Below are 17,918 nucleotides of genomic sequence, written 5' to 3' on the forward strand. Positions count from 1 at the left end.
ATACTGATAAGTTAGAATCACGTACAAAAGTTTGTCTGTTTGTAGGATATCCTAAGGGAACGAAAGGTGATTTGTTTTATAATCCTAAAAATCAGAAGATCATTGTTAGCACCAATTCTTGATTTTTAGAGGAAGATTATGTAATAAACCACAAACCCATGAGTGAAATTGATCTAGGAGAAATGCGAGAGGACATGCCTACTTTATTACCAACAATATAAGATGAAATATCACAAGAAACTGTAACATGTATCACAAATAATACACAACCACAGATAGTGCCTCGTCGTAGTGGGAGGGTTGTGAGCCAACCCGAGAGATTCATGTTTTTGGGAGAATCGTCGGACTTGATACCAGGTAAACATGAACCTAATCCCCAGACATATGACGAAGCACTCCAAGATATAGATGCAGCATCGTGGTAAAGAGCGATGAATTCTGAAATAGAATCTATGTATTCTAATAAGGTCTGGGAGCTTGTAGAACCACCAAATGGTGTAAAATTCGTTGGATGTAAGTGGATCTACAAAAGGAAAAGAGGGGCAGATGGGAAGGTGGAAACCTTCAAAGTAAGGCTTGTTGCGAAAGGGTACACTCAGAAAGAGGGAATCAATTATGAGGAAACTTTTTCGCCGGTGGCCATGCTTAAGTCTATCCGGATACTCTTATCTATTATCACTCATATGGATTATGAGCTTTGGCAAATGGATGTCAAGACATCTTTCCTTAACGAAAGTCTTGAAGAGAACATCCATATGACGCAATCAGAGAGGTTCATTGAAAAAGGAAAAGAGCATCTAGTGTGCAAGCTAATAAGGTCTATTTATGGACTGAAGCAAGTTTCAAGATCTTGGAACATCCGGTTTAATGAAGTAATCCAGTCATATGGATTTATTCAATGTCAGGATAAGTCTTGTGTATACAAGAAGTGTGATGGAAATGTGGTGGTATTTCTTGTACTATACATAGATGATACACTATAACAAAAACCTTCATAGACATCGGTTTTCCACCGGTCTCTATTACATTTTCGACCGATGTCTATGAAGGCGATGTAAAAGGTCTGCCATTTTAGACATCGGGTTAAAATCGGTGTAGTATCACTTAACAACACCGGTGTTCAAATCGGTTATTAACTGGTGTAGTATCACTTAACGACACCATTTCATCAACGATGTAAAACCGATGTAATATTATATATTAATAACACCAGTTTTGGCAGCAGTGGAAAACCGATGTAATATCAATATTGTTTAACGACACCGATTCGATTTCTGAAATAGTGAAAAACTGATATTATACAACATTTTAATAGTAAAAAATTTAGTTAATATTATTATACATCGGTGTATCTAAACACACCAAGTCAATATCCATATAACCAACACATAAATATTATTCTTACAATATAAAAAGATAATAGATATTGTACACATCAAGTCCGTATCCATAAATTACACAAATATTCTTCTTACAACATCAAAAGATAATTAACTATGATGCCTAAATCACATTGGCTGATGACAAATCACCGACAGGGGCTAAATCACCTTGAAAAATTATATCAAGCTAATAGTTGCAGGGATCAGTGTTGCCATTTTCAGTCAACTTCTGTAAAAATCTTCTACCATTGTTGACTTTATGTTTGTAGCTGATGCCAAATACATTTCATCAATTTCTATTCTAAGCAAGGCGTAGCATACAACCCGTCTAACTTGGAGAATTTTTAGGCAACCTGATAGGATGTAGTTGTAATGAGCAAAAAGATCAACAACGAAAGATCAACTGCAATAGATAGGGCACTTACCTGCAACTGGGCATCGAGGATGTGGTTTCTTTGTGTTTATGTAGTGGATTACTGGTTCCTTCTCATAAATGTGCTTGCAGTCCATCCTGCTTGATGAAGAACAACAGACAGAAAGAACACGGTTTATAACTTTAATAATAATAATAACATACCTTTTGCTTGGGAAACAAAAAAAAAGTGAAACAGACTAGTCATAAGCTTCTTCATCACTTGATAAATAAATATACATCAAGCATTGTTCAAGGAACATGAACAATTGAATCAACAGAATCTGTTAAAAGGTTTTTTTTTGAGTTGTTAGAAGGAAATATAGGTAGAAAGCTATGGAATGTTGTCTATGACATTAACATATCCTGGGAATACGCAAGGACCAATGTTTAATTGTATATGATACCAATGTTTTATTGTATATGATATTCTCATTTTCTAAAAATGCATTATAAACTATTCTAACGTTTTTCCATTCATAATTTCCAAATGGGTTACTATTAATATTTTCTTCAAATTAACATTAACAAGTACAAAAATTTACTGCCTCCTTTGGTCTTGAGCACAGTAAAATGTTTTAAGGATCGAATATACTAATTACCATGATGTTGCAAATCAACCGGAAGAGAGCTAAATCACTGCTTGGTACACTCTACACACTAACAATATGATTCACAAACATAACTGCTACTAGCATTGTAGATCAGCATTGTACAACATATGATTACCGAGTATGTAATATTTTTATATTACCAAGATACAGAATATGAAAGAAACAATTGACCAAACCCAAATTCTAAGGTTTTTTCAGTATCAAGAAAAGAAAAAAAAAGCAACATGCAAGGATGATCTGAACTTAACAACCATATAAAAAGCATAGAGATTTTTCTCTTAGTGAAAGATGGGACTTGATAAGAAGACAAACACAATCCCAGAATATGCAATCAATGAGTTAAAGATCGATGCAATGAAATTGCAGGATAATCAGAACAATAAGATAAGATGACATTCATAATTGTATTATTATGCCATAACTAAAATCCATGATGAAGCAATGCCAACTGCATCAGATTCTTTCCTACTTTGACAAACACACTCATAATAGCATTAAATAGAAAGTTGACCACAGAAGATTCAGCAATGCCCACTTTATACATGAAAATGCATCAATCAATGAACTTGCCACAAATGAAAACAATATGAGGCATGCATGATAGCGAGGATACACTTTCCAGCATTTGAAGGAAGAAGTCTCATTTCAGTGACTTTTGACAATTCCAAATCATCATTACTTTCTGAATCTGAGCTTTCAGACTCTTCATCTTCATCGCCTATCTCGATCTGATGAAGAATCCAGCAAATAGTACATAAGCAATAAAGCAAAAAACAACACAGGAGCCATCAACCAATTTGACTATCATCAATGGTGTAACTCAAATTTGCCCCTCAAATAATTCAAATCCTTCAGGACATTATTACTATAAAGGACCATTCTCAGGTAGTAATCATCAACTCAAATAGGCAACCTCAAGCACCAACATGTAGCCATCCAAGAAATAGCTTACCAGTACACCCTTAATTCATGCTTAGAAAATTCAAGTCAGAGGCAACAAAAGTTCAAGTTTACCAATCAGTGAGGGAAAATAGCGCATTATCGAGCACCACAATGAATTCTCCAAAAAAACACAGAAAGCTTTATAATGTTCAAGATAAACAGAAAAGAAAAAAAAGTTACATTTTGTAATTTTGATCCTTTAGATTCGATAGAAGTTCAGGTAGAACCGCCCCAAACTCAGTCATAGATCAAATACCTGAGTATAGATGCAAGGAAAGGGGTAGGTCTCCAGGTCCCTTGACACAGCGTGGAGGGACAACGACAAGATATTTAATGATATTCAACTTAGACTTTAACTTTTCATTATCCTCAAAGTCCTCATCGACTCTATGTCCATCATCAAATGTGACAGATGCAACATCAATAAGAGTCCCCAAAGCAAAAATAGCAGAAGCTCTAACCTGCCAAACAAATGTTGAACTACAAGAATTTTCCTAGTAAAACATAGACTACAAAGATGTATAAATTCTACCTCGGGCTATGGTTCCAGCAATTAAGGTAAAATAGTTGCTACTCCATCTGCATGAGAACCTATGATTTGTACTTATGGAAAATCTTCCCAGAGCTTTCCCGGCCCAGACATAAACAAAGCCATGGAGAAGTAAAGGTTCAGTTTGCCCATCACTTGGATTAGCAATTTGTAAATGCTTCAGGGACACATTTAAAAAATTTGCTTGAATACATGCTTCTTTTCTCCGCCGATGTCCATCCACTACAACTGCCAAGACAAAAGTAGCCATTGCTCGCTGCTCAGCATAGGCATCCATGCTATCATGAAACCTGATAAAATATGTATGACCACCATCTTTCACCAGATCTACCTGACAAGACTGATATCATTAAAAAAAAAGTAAACAATAAATTAGTCATTCTCTAGAAGCTAGCAAAAAGATGAAGGAACACCTAGATCAAGGTCAGCAGTCTAGCAAAAGATAAAGGACAAAAGTAGATTAGCATGGAGGATGGTTGTAATTACATCAGGTAAAGTATGTAGGAGTATACTTTTCAATCAGTATGGAATAGAGATGAATGGTTATGTGTGTACGTAACACTGACAAAATAAGGGAATGCCAGCAAAGAGCATCAACACAACCAAAATCATGTCACATGGCATTTGTCAATGGCTATCCCAACAAGAAGGTCCTATGCATGAGCTACTAAGCTCATGTGGACAAGGGTCAATGAGTAGTCTTCTCAAACAAACAAAAAACATGGTACCATGTAGGTTATTCTCCTCCTCTTATCAATATCCTTCCACTTCATCTTCCACACCATAATCCCCCTCCCGATCACTAGAGAACAACACAACTAGAATTAACAATCTGGCACAATGCCAAACTAGCATAGATGCGATCTAGTTCCAACTCCATGATTCGACACGCATCATACTCAAAACTTATATGACACAGATGTGTATCCAAGTGTGACATAAATGTTTCCAATTGTTTTTATACATGATCAATAGAGATCTTTGAAATTCCACTCGAAGTGTTGGGATCAAAGACACAAGTATGAATTGGGTAGATAAAGACTAAAGATTCTAAGTATCTGAGTCCAATGCACGTCATAACAAGATCACAATCCTTTAGCAAGAGGAGTGGTTGGTAGAAGGCCTTGTCCAAATATGCATTAGTGGTTGTGTAGAATATCAATTCTATGAAGATGGTCCAAGTGTGAAGACACCATGGATGTAGCCAATTATTACTATATTTGACGGTCTACTTCACTAAGGAACAATTCCCTAAATTAGGAAAATCAATGGTACTTAAGAAAATACTATACTTTACCATAAAAGGCAAAAAATTAAGGAGTTGGAAATTTACCACTGTCTTAAGTGCCTACCTGAAGAACTACTGGTAGCTGTTCTGGTGGTTTCTTATGTTCGGTGCCATGGGCTAGCCACACCTCAAAAGCTGTCAGTTGCTTTGTAAAGAATGGGCTTGGCTAATTTAAACAAAGTAAAAAATATTAGTGAAGAGTCTCAGGTAAACAATGGATATGAAATAAGAGAGCAGTTAGCAGCTCTCATAATCCGCTTAGCAAGTAAGAAATTGCGAAAGAGACTTGCAACTAACAGGTCTTACCTAAACAGTCTCTGGAAAAGATCTGCACAATTGCATTTAACACTATTGTCCACATTTCCTCTCTTGGAGAAGGCGCTAATTAAAGCCTGGTTGGCATCATTGAGTAGAAGCTTGAGGCACACATCTGCCTCTTCTTTCGATAGATCAATTTGATCCACGAGTGACTCAATTACCTAAGCCACACAATCTTTAAGAACCTCAACTAAAAATAAACAAAGACAGGAAAGCACACGAAAGAAACAAGCCCAGGGTTCAATGACAGCGAGAAAATCACCTTGTTGAGCCGAACCTCCAAAGGGCCGGTCCCCAGGGCACTTGTGGTGGGCATGACCAGCAAGGGATGAACAACCACAGATCCGTAACTACGAGTGGCAGATGCAATATTGACGAGGAGTGGAGAAGGGAGAGGGAGGAGGGTGATGAGAAAACAAGCGGAGGCTCGAAGGAGGAAGGGGTGGAGGAGGAGAGGATCTCAAACAGAAAACAAGAGGAGGCTCGATAAAAAGGAGGAGAAGTAGCAGAGGCGAGTGAAACGGAGGAGGGAGAGGGAGGTGGGCGGTGGATTGACGAGGAGTGGAGGAGGGAGAGGGAGGAGGGTGATGAGTGGAGGGATCTAATCAGAAGAAGGAGATGAGGAATTGAGGTTACCAGATATGGGATCGAGAAAGAGTGGAGGAGGGCGACTTCTAGCGACTCGACGACGACTCCAAGCCCCACAGGTAGCCTCTTCTCACCCAAAGGGAGGAGTTGGAGGAGATGCGGTGTGGTTGGATGAAGAAGCAAGGACGTCCTGTGTTGATCCTGATCGGAAGAGGAAGGGGCGTCGTTCTAGGAAGGGGAAGAGGGAGATGAGGCGACGGTATACGGTGGACGGCGCGATATAGGTTTAGGTTTAGAGGGAAGGGTGAAGTGTTGCAAATTTCGGCGAAGTATTGGTGGGAAGATTATATTATTTTATTTTATCATAGACACCGGGTTTTAAAAACCGTTGTTAAAATCGGTGTCTATTAACGAAAAAAAATGCGCTCATAGACATCGGCTTAAAAACCGATGTCTATGAGTGAAAATCTGCGCTTATAGACACCGGTTTTTGGAAAAACTAGTGTAAAATACTCAAAGACATCGGTTTTTGCTTAAAACTGTTGTTGTTCCACCGATGTCTATGAGGGTTTTTCTTGTAGTGATATTTTGTTAGTTAGAAAAAATATCAAAGTATTGTCGGAAGTAAAGGTATGGTTGTCCAAGCAATTCGATATGAAGGACTTAGGTGAATGCACACATATTCTTGGGATCAAAATAATAAGGGGTCGCAAGAAATGGATGTTGTGCTTCTCCCAAGCTTCATATATCAATACAATCCTTGCTCGTTTTAGCATGCAAGACTCCAAGAAAGGTTTTCTACCTTTTAGGCTTGGAGTAGCTTTATCTAAAGAGATGTCTCCGAAGACATCAAAGGAGATAGAGGACATGAATCCAGTTCCTTATGCTTCGGCTGTGGGAAGCCTAATGTATGCTAGGATGTCTACGAGACCAGATATCTATTTTGCCATGGGCATGGTTAGCAGATATCGAAGTAACCCTGGAAAAGGATATTGGACTACTGTAAATAATATATTGAATTACCTGAGAAGGACTAGAGTGTTGGGTTTTTCGGGCCGCGAAAACCGTTTTTTCGCGTCGCGGAAACCCCGAATCACCCTTGCCACTGGATCTTGTGTGAAGGAAAACATTCAAAAATACGAGTACGAGTTTCAAACAACGATCTATAGTAGATCTACAAAGGAAAACCATTTTATACCTTCGATGCGTGCCCTCGCAAATCCCGCAAGTCCAAGGTACGCCGGATCTCGAAGTTGTCAATGTAGACAACTCTCTAGTGATATCCACACGAACAAGAAGTGTTCCATAACACTCAAGGATGGAGAAGAGAGCACCCCAAGTGTGCTAGCACTTTCTAGGGCTCTTGGATGGGATTGGAAAGAAAAATAGAGAAGATGAAATACAAGAACACTCTTCTTCTTCTTCTATGTGACAATCACTCTATTTTCTTTCATGAAACTCAAAACCACTCACCTTGTTTCTTCCTTGAAACTCATGGCCAAGAAAGAGGAGAGGGAGAAGAGAATGGCTAGAGGAAGGAGATGAAATGAATGAGACTCATGAATGAAAATTCATTCCCCTTCATTCACTTGTGTGGTCGGCCACATGAGTAACTCCCACTCATTTAATGTGGCCGGCCACATTAATGGGAATGGAGGCTTGTAACCTCCATGATGTGGCATACCATGATGATGTGGAGCATCATCATTGGTCCACATCTTGCCATCTCACTAATGATGTGGCAATTAGTCAAGTCAAACTTGACTCTTCCTCTTCCTCTCAAGTCAAGTCAAACTTGACCAAATCTCTTCCATGGTTGATCTAATCTAACCATTTGATTCAAGCCAACTTAATATAATGAATCTAATTCATTAAATTAAGTTGATTTAATGAGTCATAATCTAAATTAGACTCATTCAATACATGAATAAACTTAAGTCCAACTCAATTATCCCAATTAGGATTACTCTTAATCCAATTTGATTCATCAAATGAATCTAATCCTCTTGGTTCATCATATGAACCTAATCTCCATCCACTTGTTCTTTGTGTGCGACCCAATAGGTTCTTGTAACGTTGGCAATGCCCCTAAACTCATTTAGAAGCAAAAGTAATGAGCGGTATCTAGCAATACATTATTACTACCCAAATTACAAGAATGTTGAGATCCAACATCACCTTGTGACTACTAATTGTGACTCCTCACAATATATGACATTGTCCTTCTATCCTAGACATCTAGATTGATCAATGTGAGGCATAGATCGTGTCATCCTCTAATCAATCTAAATCTTGAACTCCAAGTAGACTCACTCGATCAAATGAGCTCAACATCTCATGTTGACTCATTTGGGCATGGTCATGCACTTCCTGGTCTAACTCTATCAAAAATACAGATGTCGCTCTCGTCATATGGTAGGGATAGATCCCATCTACATCACTCACATCCCTCTGCATAATTCGTTATATACCTAGTAATCGCCATTATAGTCCACCCAATTACGGGTGACATTTGACGAAACCAAAGTACATCACTCCTTATGTAGGGAACCATGGTGACTTCAGGTCTAAGGACCAATAGTCATACTAATAGTCACATGAGAAAGTATACGACACTCATATAACGATCCATGATACTTTCTCATGGCGGGTCATTCAGTATACATTCTCCAATGCATACCCATGTGTCAACTTGATATCTCCATATCCATGACTTGTGAGATCAAGTCATCGAGTTGACCTACATGCTAGTCTTATTGCATTAACATTGTCCCTGAATGTTAATACTTGACTAGGAATGATTTAGAGTAGTGTTCCCTATATCATCTCACTATCGATTCAACCAATCGATTGATATAGGTAAGAACCTTCTACTCAAGGACGTTATTATACTTAGTTTATTTGGCATCAATACAAGTAAGTATAATAACCAAAAACCAAATGCCTTTATTTATATAGAATATGATACAATAAGTCCAAAATACAATCATCAAATGATTGGCTCTAGGGCTCTAGCTAACAATCTCCCACTAGCACTAGTGCCAATCAGTGTAGGCTCTAAGCCAAATGACCTAGTGTGACCATCATGCTTCCTTTGTGCCAAAGCCTTGGTCAAGGGATCTGCGATGTTAGCATTTGTAGGTACTCTGCCAATCTTCACATCTCCTCTCTCGATGATCTTTCGAATGAGATGGAAGCGCCGTAGTATGTGTTTTGTCCGCTGGTGTGAGCGAGGTTCCTTCGCCTGTGCTATAGCTCCATTGTTGTCACAATAGAGCTCAATAGGGTCAGCAATGCTAGGAACCACCCCAAGTTCAGTGATGAACTTGCGAATCCAAACTGCCTCCTTTGCTGTCTCAGATGCAGCAATATACTCGGCCTCTGTCGTAGAATCAGCTACTGTATCCTGCTTCAAACTCTTCCAGCTCACAGCAGTACCATTAATGCAAAACACGAACCCCGACTACGATCTATAGTCATCCTGGTCGGTCTGGAAGCTAGCATCACTGTAACCCTTTACATTTAGCTCATCATCGCCTCCATATATCAAGAAATATTCTTTAGTCCTTCTTAAGTACTTAAGAATACTCTTGACCGCTATCCAGTGACTTTCACCTGGATCTGACTGGTATCTGCTCGTCATGTTCAAAGCATACGAGACATCAGGTCGAGTACATAGCATGGCGTACATGATCGATCCTATGGCTGAGGCATAAGGGATCTGATCCATGCGGTCTATCTCCTCTCTAGAAGAGGGACCTTGAGTCTTCGAAAGACTCACGCCATGTGACATCGACAGAAATCCCTTCTTGGAGTTCTGCATGGCAAACCGAAGGAGTACCTTGTCAATATATGTATTCTGAATTAGGCCAAGCAATCTCTTAGATCTATCTCTATAGATCTGTATCCCTAAAATGCGGGATGCCTCACCTAAGTTCTTCATTATGAAGCAACTCCTTAGCCAAGTCTTGATAGACTGAAGCATAGGGATGCCCTTCCCAATGAGTAGTATGTCATCCACATACAATATGAGGAAGACAACTATGTCCCCTACAACCTTCTTGTAGACACAAGGTTCATCTTCGTTCTTGATGAAACTAAACTGTTTGATTACATCATCGAATCGAAGATTCCAACTCTGAGAAGCTTGCTTTAGTCCATAAATGGACCTATGCAGCTTGCATACTCTGCTAGTATGCTGTGGATCTACAAAACCCTCAGGTTGTGTCATGTACACATCCTCGAGTAGGTTTCCATTCAGAAATGCGGTTTTGACGTCAATCTGCCAGATCTCGTAATCGTAGTAAGCTGCAATAGCAAGCATGATCCGAATGGACTTAAATAACGCTACTGGAGAAAAGGTTTCATCATAGTCAATACCATGAGTCTGCTTGAAACCTTTAGCTACATAGCGACCCTTATAGATAAGTCCATCCATGTCAGTCTTTCTCTTAAAGACCCACTTACACCCAATGGGTTTTACCCCTTCAGGTGGATCAACCAAAGTCCATACTTGGTTGGTGTACATGGATTCCATCTCGGATCTCATGGCTTCTAGCCATTTCTCAGAATCTGTTCTCATCATAGCTTCCTGATAGGTGGTAGGCTCATCCTCTATGAGCACAAGGTCATCATGGTCAGACAAGAGAAATGCGTATCTCTCAGGCTGACGACGTACCCTATCAGACCTGCGAAGAGGTATGTCTACTTGAACTGATTGTTGTTCCTCAACTCTTTCTGGAACAACATCATCCACAACACTTTGTGGTTCTAGTTCAATTTCCATTGAGGCATCAGTGCTATTGTTCGCATCTTGACCTTCTTCAAGATCGAATGTACTCCCACTAGTCTTTTTAGAAACAAAGTCCCTTTCTAGAAAGACCCCAGTCTTTTCCACAACTACCTTGTGCTAACTGGGAATGTAGAAGTAATATCCCTTAGTTTCCTTGGGATATTCTATAAAATAACACTTGTCGGATTTGGGTCCTAACTTGTCTGAGACTTGACGTCGAACGTAAGCCTCACAACCCCAAATCCTCATGAAAGACACCTGGGCATCTCTCCCAGTCCATATCCTATATGGTGTCTTTATCACGGCCTTGGATGGAACTCGGTTGAGTATAAAAGCTGCTGTGTCTAAAGTATAGCCCCAAAGGTATGTCGGAAGATCTGTGTGACTCATCATAGATCGTACCATATCTAATAGGGTACGATTCCTCCTTTCGGATACACCATTCCACTGTGGTGTTCCAGGAGGAGTGAGTTGGGATAAAATCCCACACTCAGCTAGATAGTCACGGAACTCATGGCTAAGGTATTCTCCACCTCGATTGGATTGAAGTATCTTAATACTCTTGCCAAGCTGGTTCTATACTTCGTTCTTGAATTCTTTGAACTTTTCAAAAGATTCAGACTTATGTGTCATCAAGTACACATAACCATATCTACTGAAGTCATCAGTAAATGTGATGAAGTACCTATAACCACCTCTAGCAGCGACATTGAAAGGGCCACATACATCACTATGTATGAGTCCTAACAAATCAGTCGCTCTTTCGCTGTGCCCACTAAAGGGAGTCTTGGTCATCTTGCCTCGTAGGCATGACTCGCATATCTCATATGATTCAAAATCAAATGAGTCCAGCAAACCATCCTTATGGAGCTGGGATAAGCGCTTGTCATATATATGACCTAAGCGACAGTGCCAGAGGTAGGTTTGGTTCATGTCATTTGACTTGAACCTCTTGGTATTTATGTTATAGATAGGGCTCTCAAGGTCTAGAATATAGAGTCCGTTTATCAGAGGTGCACTACAATAGAACATATCGTTTAAATAGATGGAACAACATTTGTTCTTTATTATAAACGAAAATCCTTTCTTGTCCAAACAAGAAACTGAAATTATGTTCTTAGTCAAGACAGGCACATAACAACAATCATCTAATTCTAGTATAAGCTCAGAGGGCAGAGATAGATGGTAAGTTCCTACAGCAATAGCAACAACCCTTGCTCCATTGCCTACTCATAGGTCTATCTCACCCTTCGTCAATGCCCTGCTATTTCTCAGCGCTTGTACATTAGTACAAATGTGAGAAGCACATCCGGTATCTAATACCCACGATGAAGAAATAGAGAGGTTGACTTCTAAAACATGTATACCTGAAGTAGAAATCTTATTTCTCTTCTTCTTAAGATCTTCCAGGTATTCTTTGGAGTTCCTCTTCCAGTGCCTTGCTTGTCCTTGATATAGGTTACAAAGATGTTCAACCATATCGTAAGCGCCCATCAACTCATGTTGCTTCTGAAGCTCAGAGTTCATGGTTGCAAGCATAAGACAGGACACATCTAATGCGTCATCTTGATGCTTCTTGTAAGCATCTCGGTCTGCTCGCATGGCAGTGGCAGGAGGAGCCTCCGGAATGGGCTGCTCCAAAATGTACAGTTTACGTTCTTGGGTGAGAACTATTCTCAGGTTCCTATACCAGTCCAGGAAATTTGCTCCGTTGAGCTTGTCCTTCTTAAGGACAGATCGCAGAGAGAAAGTATTCGTATTTGACGTCATGACAATTCTACAACAGAAATAAATGCAGAAATAAGTATCATATTCTTAATCATTTAATTAGGCCTTTAACTAAATGATGCTCCCACTGAATTCTATAATTCATGTGGGACAAGATCCACATCATACTAACCCTTGAGTTAGCTTTGGCTAATACGCCCAAGATTTAGTATGATCGGTAGGTAACGATTACCAATTACATCTCTATACAACTCTTGTTTATAGGATCAAAACCCGCATTTATATTAAAACTCGAGTTAGCTTTGGCTAATACGCCCGAGAGTTAATATATATGTGATTTTGACCTATCTTTCCAACCGTTGGAAGAATGCCTATAGTTATACTCGGTCCAACCGAGTTAACTAGGAATACTCAATCTAATTGAGTTGTACTCACCCATGCATTGATAGGCGGGACAAAGATTGTCCCTCCGTACCCTACCAAGATAGTATGTGTTGCTCTGCTTTGGCAGATTCAACAACAACATGCGATCGAGGTGGTGGTAGGTATCACGACATGGTAGGCATTACGAGTTGACGTGATTTAGATCTAATCTAAATGATGATGCGTATCAAATACTTGATTTAGATCTAATCTAATCGTGGGTGTGCATCATGTGTATGATTTAGATCTAATCTAATCGCTAGGCACTAATTAACTACTTAATTAAACATGCATCACATACATATAAGCAATTAATTAAATTATTTTGTGATTGTGTCATGGCCCTACTATGATCTTCTCAAGCCAATGAGAAGATCGGATGGTCAACCTAAGGTCAACAGCTTCTCAAGCTCCTTCCTTTGACCACCTCGTGTTGCTCGCGCCCTCCTCGTAACTCCGTCTCGAGTGGACCTTCCACCGCTTCAAAATTTACATTACAATTTTGAAACTCGAGTTACATTCGAGTCTAAATCTAATTTACAACCAGAATATAAGAGAAAGGCACGACACGCAGGTCGTGAAAATAAAATAAAATAAAATAAATACAGCACGCACATCACATAACGGCACGCAGACCGTATTATGAATTACAACACATTTCCAAATCCAATTTGGGTCATTTGGGCCATGACTATCACAAAATTAATATATAATTCTAAATTATATATTTTTCATAATTTTCTGTAATTTTCATAATTTTTTTTTTTATAATTTTATGAGTAAATTTTTTTCGGCGGTCCCGTTTAGCGTTTTCGGGCGCAATCGCGGAACGAATCCCCTTGTGGGGCCAAGGGCAGCACCCCTACCCACGATCTAACCATCGCAAGGGTTCCTTTGTGATCTAACAGCGCCTAAGCCCGCTGTCCCAAAAATTTTGGGGCGAAACATTGTCGTTTCGGAAAATTCTTCTCGGTAGTCGAAGCCTACAAGTGTCTAAACACTTGTGCTTCGCTTCTACGAGAAAAATACCCATTAAAACTATAAAAACATGAATTTACAGAAAGTTTACAGATCTATATTTTTCATAAAAATACGAATCTAAACTCGTACTCCCTTCGCACGTGGCACTGATACCATTGTTGGATTTTTCGGGCCGCGAAAACCGCTTTTTCGCGTTGCGAAAACCCCGAATCACCTATGCCACTGGATCTCGTGAGAAGGAAAACTTTCGAAAATATGAGTACGAGTTTCAAACAACGATCTACAGTTGATCTACAAAGGAAAACCATTTTATACCTTCGATGCATGCCCTCGCAAATCCCGCAAGTCCAAGGTACGTCGGAGCTCGAAGTTGTCAATGTAGACAACTCTCTAGTGATATCCACACGAACAAGAAGTGTTCCCTAACACTCAAGGATGGAGAAGAGATCACCCCAAGTGTGCTAGCACTTTCTAGGGCTCTCGGATTGGATTGGAAAGAAAAATAGAGAAGATGAAATACAAGAACACTCTTCTTCTTCTTCTATGTGACAATCACTCTATTTTCTTTCATGAAACTCAAAACCACTCACCTTGTTTCTTCCTTGAAACTCATGGACAAGAAAGAGGAGAGGGAGAAGAGAATGGCTAGAGGAAGGAGATGAAATGAATGAGACTCATGAATGAAAATTCATTCCCCTTCATTCACTTGTGTGGCCTGCCACATGAGTAACTCCCACTCATTTAATGTGGCGGGCCACATTAATGGGAATGGAGGCTTGTAACCTCCATGATGTAGCATACCATGATGATGTGGAGCATCATCATTGGTCCACATCTTGCCATCTCACTAATGATGTGGCAATTAGTCAAGTCAAACTTGACTCTTCCTCTTCCTCTCAAGTCAAGTCAAACTTGACCAAATCTCTTCCATGGTTTATCTAATCTAACCATTTGATTCAAGCCAACTTAATATAATGAATCTAATTCATTAAATTAAGTTGATTTAATCAGTCATAAACTAAATTAGACTCATTGAATACATGAATCAACTTAAGTCCAACTCAATTATCCCAATTAGGATTACTCTTAATCCAATTTGATTCATCAAATGAATCTAATCCTCTTGGTTCATCATATGAACCTAATCTCCATCCACTTGTTCTTTGTGTGTGACCCAATAGGTTCTTGTAACGTTGGCAATGCCCCTAAACTCAATTAGAAGCATAAGTAATGAGCGGTATCTAGCAATACATCATTACTACCCAAGTTACAAGAATGTTGAGATCCAACATCACCTTGTGACTACTAATTTTGACTCCTCACAATATATGACATTGTCCTTCTATCCTAGACATCTAGATTGATCAATGTGAGGCATAGACCGTGTCATCCTCTAATCAATCTAAATCTTGAACTCCAAGTAGACTCACTCGATCAAATGAGCTCAACATCTCATGTTGACTCATTTGGGCATGGCCATGCAATTCATGGTCTAACTCTATCAAGAATACTGATGTCGCTCTCATCATATGGGAGGGATAGATCTCATCTACATCACTCACATCCCTCTGCATAATTCGTTATATGCCTAGTAATCGCTTTTATAGTCCACCCAGTTACGGGTGACGTTTGACGAAACCAAAGTACATAACTCCTTATGTAGGGAACCATGGTGACTTCAGGTCTAAGGACCAATAGTCATACTAATAGTCACATGAGAAAGTATATGACACTCATATAACGATCCATGATACTTTCTCATGGCGGGTCATTCAGTATACATTCTCCAATACATACCCATGTGTTAACTTGATATCTCCATATCCATGACTTGTGAGATCAAGTCATCGAGTTGACCTACATGCTAGTCTTATTGCATTAACATTGTCCCTGAATGTTAATACTCGACTAGGAATGATTTAGAGTAGTGTTTCCTATATCATCTCACTATCGATTCAACCAATCGATTGATATAGGTAAGTACCTTCTACTCAAGGACGTTATTATACTTAGTTTATTTGGCATAAATACAAGTAAGTATAATAACTAAAAACCAAATGCCTTTATTTATATAGAATATGATACAATAAGTCCAAAATACAATCATCAAATGATTGGCTCTAGGGATTATATGCTGGTTTACCAAGCAGATGATTTGCTCCCTGTGAGTTACACGGATTCTGACTTCCAATCAGATAGGGACAATAGTAAGTCTACATCAGGCTATGTGTTTACTTTAGGAGGTGGAGCCATTGCATGGAGGAGTGTTAAGCATAAATGTGTTTCAGACTCAACCATGGAAGCTTTGTATGTGGCAGCCTCTGAGGCAGCCAAATAAGCTGTATGACTTAGGAACTTCCTAATGGACTTAGATGTGATTCCTGGTTTGCCCAAAATCATCACAATTTATTGTGATAATAGTGGTGCAGTAGCAAACTCGAAGGAACCACGGGCCCATAAGGTGAGTAAACACATAGAGCGCAAGTACTACCTGATATAAGACATCGTAAAGTGTGGAGAAGTTATTGTCGCCAAGATTGCATCAGCGGAACCCCTAGTAGAACCTTTCACTAAGACCCTTCTGGCGAAAATTTTTGATCGGCATATTGATGGAATGGGAATCAGATGTATGACAGCATTTAAGATAGCATAGTCTTTTAGTATAAGTGGGAGATTGTTAGAGTATATACTAAAAGCCTAGTTTTTTGTAAATATTTATTTTTGAAATAAATAATCACATTGGTCAAATGTCTACATTTATATACTAAGTATAGTTGTTCAATTAATTTATATTATAGATAACATGGTGCGTAGTGTCACACACAAAAGATCATGTTATCAATTCCTTATAAATTATAAATAGTAGCTCACGACTAAGATGGAAAGGAACAAACCATTGGAATAGTCATAGTGTAATTTGGTATTAGTTTATCTTAACTATAAAATTACACTAGTACACTCTGAGTGTATTGAGCAAGACCATTTAAGGTAAGTTCTTTTTATACTGACTGCATAAAAGAACAAGACCTTTGTTATTATGGAAGTGTGTGCTCTTAATCCTAATATAATAACAAGCACATATATCAAGTATTTATTTCTTTGACTTATCAAAGGGTGTGATTTAGTTCGATAAATCAATAGGCCCGATAAGTTGGGAAATAATATTATTTATAGTGTGTGTTGTTGATTATAGAAGGAAACTGTGTCCTAGTAATCTAGGTTGATGGTTGTGACGCCCGCCCCTTTTTCCACTCACTCCTGCCTAGTGAGGGCAGGGTTACTTCTCTATTTTTTTTTTTGGACTTAGCGTACATAAACATACATACAGCGGAAGCATATATATATTTTTTATAAAATCATACTAAGCATATGAGCATGAAATAACATAGTTCAACTTAATTAGTCATATTCTTCATTTCTAACACATGCATACGGAATCATGAAAGACATCAACATAACATAACATATTATTCATAAGTTCACTTAAGCAGGTAATTTTATTTCTTTAGCCAAGTCACCATCACACATCTCTTGCCCCTTCCTGCTGCTCCTCTAGTTTATCCATTCTTTACCTTTATCTGTGGTACAAGGAAAAGTATCTGTAAGCACTCAAGGCTTAGTGAGATCCTTTCCTACTTACAAAAATCGGCATATCATGCAACATCATCATATCATACATTCTAGAATAAATGACGCTCATATCACCACATAATTAGAAACATATCATATCATGGCATGAATCTCAATAATATCATAATGTAAAGTAAACAACATATTATGGCATAAATCTTATCATAGTATAAGTAACCTCATATCATGGCATAAATCATATCATAGCTTAGGTAATCATCACATCATGGTAGAGATCATATCATAGCATAAGAAATCATTATATCATGG

At 38.8% G+C, this 17,918-nt stretch overlaps 1 long non-coding RNA gene across 1 annotated transcript; it reads right to left on the bottom strand.

Moving 5' to 3' along the window:
* Nucleotides 1–4,205: 4,205 nt before the first annotated feature.
* Nucleotides 4,206–5,573, bottom strand: LOC122053804. The gene is made up of 3 exons (XR_006132370.1): nt 5,495–5,573; nt 5,253–5,354; nt 4,206–4,240 (listed from the first exon to the last, which is right to left on the bottom strand). It is a non-coding gene; the product is annotated as an uncharacterized LOC122053804 (long non-coding RNA).
* Between the last annotated feature and the right edge of the window lie 12,345 nt (nt 5,574–17,918).

Source organism: Zingiber officinale, chromosome 3A (genome assembly GCF_018446385.1).
Source record: "Zingiber officinale cultivar Zhangliang chromosome 3A, Zo_v1.1, whole genome shotgun sequence".
In the NCBI taxonomy this organism is placed as follows: Eukaryota; Viridiplantae; Streptophyta; class Magnoliopsida; order Zingiberales; family Zingiberaceae; genus Zingiber; species Zingiber officinale.